Below are 6,000 nucleotides of genomic sequence, written 5' to 3' on the forward strand. Positions count from 1 at the left end.
TCCTGGCCGCGGATTACCTCTCGAGACTTCTTGATAAACTCATCCTCGGCAACAAAGAAATGACGTTCAAAGCAACCCGGGGAAGTATTGAGATCAGCCACCTCGCCTATGCAGATGACATCATCATCTTCACGCAAGCGGCGGCGAACCCTCTCCGGAGGCTACGAGCATGCCTTGATCATTATGCCGAGGCGTCCGGCCAACAAGTCAACCTTGGGAAAAGCAATTTTTTCATTGCCGAGGGTCATGAAGGGTGGACAAACACAATACAAAGGGAAGGAGGATTCTCTCGAGGTACGTTCCCGTTCCTTTACCTTGGAGTCCCTATTTACCGATGTGTGAAGCGCTCGAGCATGTTCTTGTTCCTCCGTGAGAAAATCGCGGCTAGGATCTCTGGGTGGGCCCATCGACACCTCTCCTTTGGGAGGAGACTTACTCTGATTAAAAGCACACTCGAAGCGATACCACTTCATATCTTCCAAGCTATCGAGCCTACGGGCGGTGCCCTCAAGCAATTGGATCAGCAAATGGCCCGCTTCTTTTGGGGGTCAACTAATGAGAAGAAGAGGACGCACTGGATAAGCTGGGAACTGGCTTGTCTACCAACGGCCGAGGGGGGATTGGGCATCCGGAAGATCAAGGAAGTCTTAAGAGCCTTTAACATCAAGTTATGGTGGCGGTTTAGGGAACAAAATTCCTTGTGGGCTACGTACTTAATGGCTAAATATTGTCAAAAGGTCTCCCCGCTAACAGCTAGACCATTGGGGAGGGGAAGCCCTACGTGGAAGAGGATTCTGAAGGCTCGGCCTCTTGCTCAACCGCACATTCGATGGGTGGTGGGAGAAGGGAAGATGCTATTTTGGGATGACTTATGGCTTGGAGAGACGCCTTTGAGAGAACTTAGCCTTGATGATAGAGGAGGGCCTCTCGCTCGGGTGGCGGACTACATTAAGGATGGTGCATGGGATGAGCCTAAATTGCGGAATCTCCAAGCGCAAGCTGGCCTAGCACAACATATCGTACAAAAGATCCTCGACACACCCGTCATCTCGGATGGGCCGGATGTACCAAGATGGAGATTATCAACCAATGGAGAGTTCTCACTTGCTACTATATGGGAGACTTTACGAAGTCAAATGCCGATTGTGCAAGGCCTGGACGACATTTGGAGAGCAGCAACACGTGACGGCCCAGCTTGGCAAAGCGCCATTTTACTTTCGGAAGGAGGGGAAGTTGTTGTGGCTATTTCGGGCAAATTGACTAACGCGCCACCCAAGGCCTCTTGTCCCATGCTAGAGTCTTCTCTCTCCATTCGGCCATCTTGTGGTAGGTTGAGCCCCCCTCCGTCACCGGTTACCATGTCCGCGCCGGGCGCAAGGTCGTCGGCCGGAGCGTCACCATCCTTTCCCGCGCCGGCGATTTCTTCAATGTTCTTAGGATCTTCTTCACCGTTGGGAGAGGGGGAGTTCTCCACCGGCGACGAGAAGATGGAGCCTTTACATTTTGGCCTTCCGACCGGCGAGCTACCCTCGGCCCCAAAATCAATCTTCTTCCGGAGCTGCTTGTCTTCCGGCATAGGTGAGGGTACAAATCTTTTCCGGCCCGTACTTTTGGTGGGAGGAGCTGGCGTGCTTTTTCTCTCCTTCACCTTCGATTTCATGGTTTTCTTCGCCGTTTTCTTCGAGGGAGGGTTAATGGAAGAGTCTCCCTCCGACATGAACGTCAATGGCTGGTCCGAGAGAGGGTCCTCGGCCGACCGAAGGACCATTAGCTGGTCCGAGATGAAGCGGGGTTCCTCGGAGCTCGGGGGGGTCCAGTGGGTGTTCCGGCATGGCTGATGGAGAGTCAAGACACCAGCCGCACCGGGGAGTTGAACGGAGGTTGTTGGTGAGGTGTGTCTCGGGACCGGAGGAGATGAGGGCGTCGGTTTCGAGGGGTTTGAAGGTTGGTCGGAGGCGGAGCGTTGTGAGTGGTGGAGGTGACGTAGAGAGGGTTGGTCGGCGAAGAGAGCACCGTGAAGAGCCGTTGGGGGTGGGGAGATTGTTAGAGAGAAGGGGGAGCGTCTCTCTCTAAAAGATTGGGATTCATACACTCACACTCTACTCCATGACCAGGCTGGCATCCCACAACAGATTGTTACTGATATCCTCAACACCCCGATTCTCTCCGGGGAGCCGGACCTGTCGAGATGGACCTTATCCCGGTGCGGTGAGTTCTCGCTAGCCTTCATTTGGTAGTGGGCGTGGGGGTAAGCCTAGAGGCACAGACTTGGCGCGGCTCGCAGCGAACCCGACATCGGGTAACCTTGTTCATCCGAAAGGCCATTTCAAACCCTTTGTTTTAACAAACGCCGAAGCACAAGAATCACCAAATCACATGAGCACTAATCGGTATTTCTCCCTCATGGAGCGATAGAACTTCATGGAGAATGATATGGAAGAAGAGGAGAATTGGGAAGACTCCACCGCTCACAATGAAAACGATGATGGAGCCAACCCCACCCATATGGAAGCCGTGACACCTCATGAAGGGAATGGCCTTCAAATCCAAACGATGAAGGGAAACTCAAAAGCTTGCTGAGAGCATGGGACACGCCATTGTGGGTAAGTTCTCTCACTCTATCCCTACCGGACTGCAAATCCAAAAGACTCTCGATAATATTAAACTCCGGTGTGGATTCAGTTGGAAGTACATTAATGCTAAACATATTCTCATTCAATGCGAGGACTTGGCGGACTATGCCCGAATCCTTGGAGGCCCAAGGGGTACGCCCGTATGGCTCATTGACCGTCACCCGATGAGGGTCTTCAAATGGTCCCCGGACTTTGATGCATACTGCGAGTCCCCCATTGCGGCAATTTGGTGCAACCTAATTGGCCTCCCCATTCATCTTTTCGACCAATCCGCCTTATTCGCCATCGGCAAGCTTCTCGGCACTCCAATACAGATTGATCGAGCCACGGCAAACAAGACTCGGCTTTCATTTGCCCGAATTTGCGTCGAGATAGACATCACAAAACCGCCTACCGAAGAAATAATCCTTGACCTTGGTGGGCGAGAAACAGTGCAGCGGGTCCGATGGGACAAGATACCATCATATTGTCAAGAATGTAAACACGTCGGCCATGCAAGTGAGGTGTGCTATGCGACGGGCAAGAAGGAACGGCCGCCAAAGAGAAACTACCACAACGGCCCGCCTAAACAGTCACAACCCGAGAGACAAACCGAGAAGGGGAAGCAAGATACGGGGAAGAATGCCCCCAGCTCCAATGAATGGAAACGTTATGGGAAGAAGCAAGGCAAGGCCGGTGATCGACCAAACAATAACAAAACAAATGGGGAGGATATCGGTGGTACTTCCTGGGAGGGACCGAACTCGAAAATGCCGGGCTCAAGGCCGGACTCTAAAATGCCGGACTCTGCTTTGGGGAGCGGACCGAGCTCCGGAACTCAAAATGCCGGGCTCAAGGCCGGGACCGAGGTTGGGAAGTTCCCACCGAACCGGGGGAACCCATTGCATCCCACCTCCGAACCACCATCACCACGTGGGAACATGGACGTGGAGTGGGGCTCCCCTAATGCGAGGCGCTCGGTCTCACCAGCTCGTCGAGGGAATCCGAGAGGAGGCGCGCGCCATGCCTTGACAAGGGGGCGTGGGTTCTTCTCGGCAAAGAACCACATGAGTACTAACCAATATTACTCTCTCATGGCGAACGGAGAATTTGATGTTGAGAATTGTGGGGATGCGGACGAAGACCCCATGGAGTTGCACATGGGGGTCGAGAGGTTAGGAGGCAACAGTTCGGCCGACGATGCCGAGGAGGTCGCCCCGAACAAAGAGCAACACCGCACTGACTACCAAGGAGGGCCTTCAGCCTCTTTGGGTACGCACCCTCCCTGTTAATGATGTCGTACAATTTCATGTTTTGGAACGTGAGGGGGATTGCGAATGCGCCCACTCAAAACGTTCTAAAAAGACTTATTGATTGTCATAATGTTTTATTTCTTGCAATAATGGAACCGCTCACACACCCGGACCCGGACCGATTCTCTAAGGCCTTGGGGCTGCCCTTCATTGGTTCGAACACGAACGGGAAGATTTGGATGTTCGCGGAAGAGGGGTCCACTTTTGATATTGAGAATGACTCGGAACAAATCCTTCACGGTTACCTCAAGTCCCACCGCCTTGCTAGGCCGGTGGCCATTTCAGCCGTGTACGCCAAATGTACAAGGGCTGAACGACATCAATTATGGGACAAGATGAGAGAGATTGCCGGGCCTCTCGAGGGAACACCTTGGATCATCGGTGGCGATTTCAACACCATTCTATCACACCAAGACAGAGTCGGAAGTGATACTAACCGGCAAGCCGAGATGGTTGATTTTGCGGAGGCAACGGAAGACTGTAGGCTGCTTGTTCCTGGTTTTGATGGAGCGGCATTCACTTGGGCCAAGAATGGCCTCTTTGAAAGGTTGGATAGAGTGCTTGTCAGTGAGGATTGGACTAAGACCTTCGAGGCTACTCGGGTTACGAATCTCCCCCGGGTTGCCTCGGACCATGGACCAATTCTTGTCAGGTGCACGAAGATGAACACATCCGCTGGAGCCAAGGCATTCAGGTTCCAGAACATGTGGATCCGACATGAAGGATTCATGGCCGTAGTGCAAAAAGCATGGGAGGAACCCACGGGGGCGGGTGGAATCCTAAACATTCAAATCAAGCAGGCCAGAGTTAAAAAGGCCCTTAAGGAGTGGAACAAAGAGGTCTTTGGGAACATCCATGCTAATCTAAAGGAAAAGGAGGAAGAAATTGCTCTGGCCCAATCTAGTTTCGAGGCAAGGCCGACTCCGGAGCACAGGACAGCGATCAACAAACACATTGCCGAGTACATCCTTTTGCTGAGAATGGAAGAAGATTTTTGGCGACAGAAGGCAGCTTTGAGGTGGCTTGCCGAGGGAGACAAAAATACCCGGTTCTATCAAAGCTGGGTGAAACAAAAGAGGGTCCGTCTCCGCATCCATTCAATTCGTGTCAATGGGCAGGAGCTCACCGAGGAAGCCGAGATTAAAAAGTCCGCAGTGGAGTTCTTCCAACAACTCCTTGCCCCCAACAATCCGACACTTGAAGACCCAGACCTCGACCTAATCCAGCAGGTCCACTCAGCCGAGCAGTTCGTTGACATCGCAGATGCTCCAAGTGCGGACGAGGTCAGGAGTGCCACCTTTTGCATTTCCGGAGATAGTGCACCCGGACCTGATGGCTTCTCGGCCACCTTCTATCAAGCCTGCTGGTCCATTGTGGGGCCGGAGGTAGTGGAAGCAATCAGACAGTTCTTCAGAGGGGCCTTCCTGCCAAGGAGCATCACGGCCACAAGCATTGTCCTTATCCCAAAGAAGGCATCGCCGGAGTCATGGACCGACTACCGACCCATCAGTCTCTGCAATGTTTTAAACAAGATCATTACCAAGGTACTCACCTCTCGACTCTCTCCTTTCCTCCCACAGGTCATCTCCCCAAACCAAAGTGGTTTTGTCAAAGGTCGGCTCCTTAACGACAACGCACTTCTGGCTCAAGAAATGTTCCATGAGCTTGCTAGATGCTCCCCAGCGCCTAATGTGGCAGTAAAGATTGACATGGCTAAAGCCTATGATAGGGTCCAATGGCCCTTCCTCTTCAAAGTTTTACGCCGTATGGGATTCCCGGATTCATGGATTTCACTTATGGAGAGGTGTATTGGGTATTGCTGGTTCTCGGTCCTTGTTAACGGGGCACCCGCGGGCTTCTTTAGATCAACTCATGGACTTCGGCAAGGAGATCCGATCTCCCCCGCTCTGTTCGTGATCGCTGCGGAATACCTGTCCCGAGCATTAGATAAGCTCATCCTCGGCCAAAAGGACATGACGTACAAAGCCTCCCGGAGATGCATGGAGATCAGCCATCTAGCCTATGCGGACGACATTATCATCTTCACCCAAGCGGCGGCAAATCCTATGCGCCGG

The sequence above is a fragment of the Salvia splendens genome, chromosome 20 (genome assembly GCF_004379255.2).
Source record: "Salvia splendens isolate huo1 chromosome 20, SspV2, whole genome shotgun sequence".
Lineage (NCBI taxonomy): Eukaryota > Viridiplantae > Streptophyta > Magnoliopsida > Lamiales > Lamiaceae > Salvia > Salvia splendens.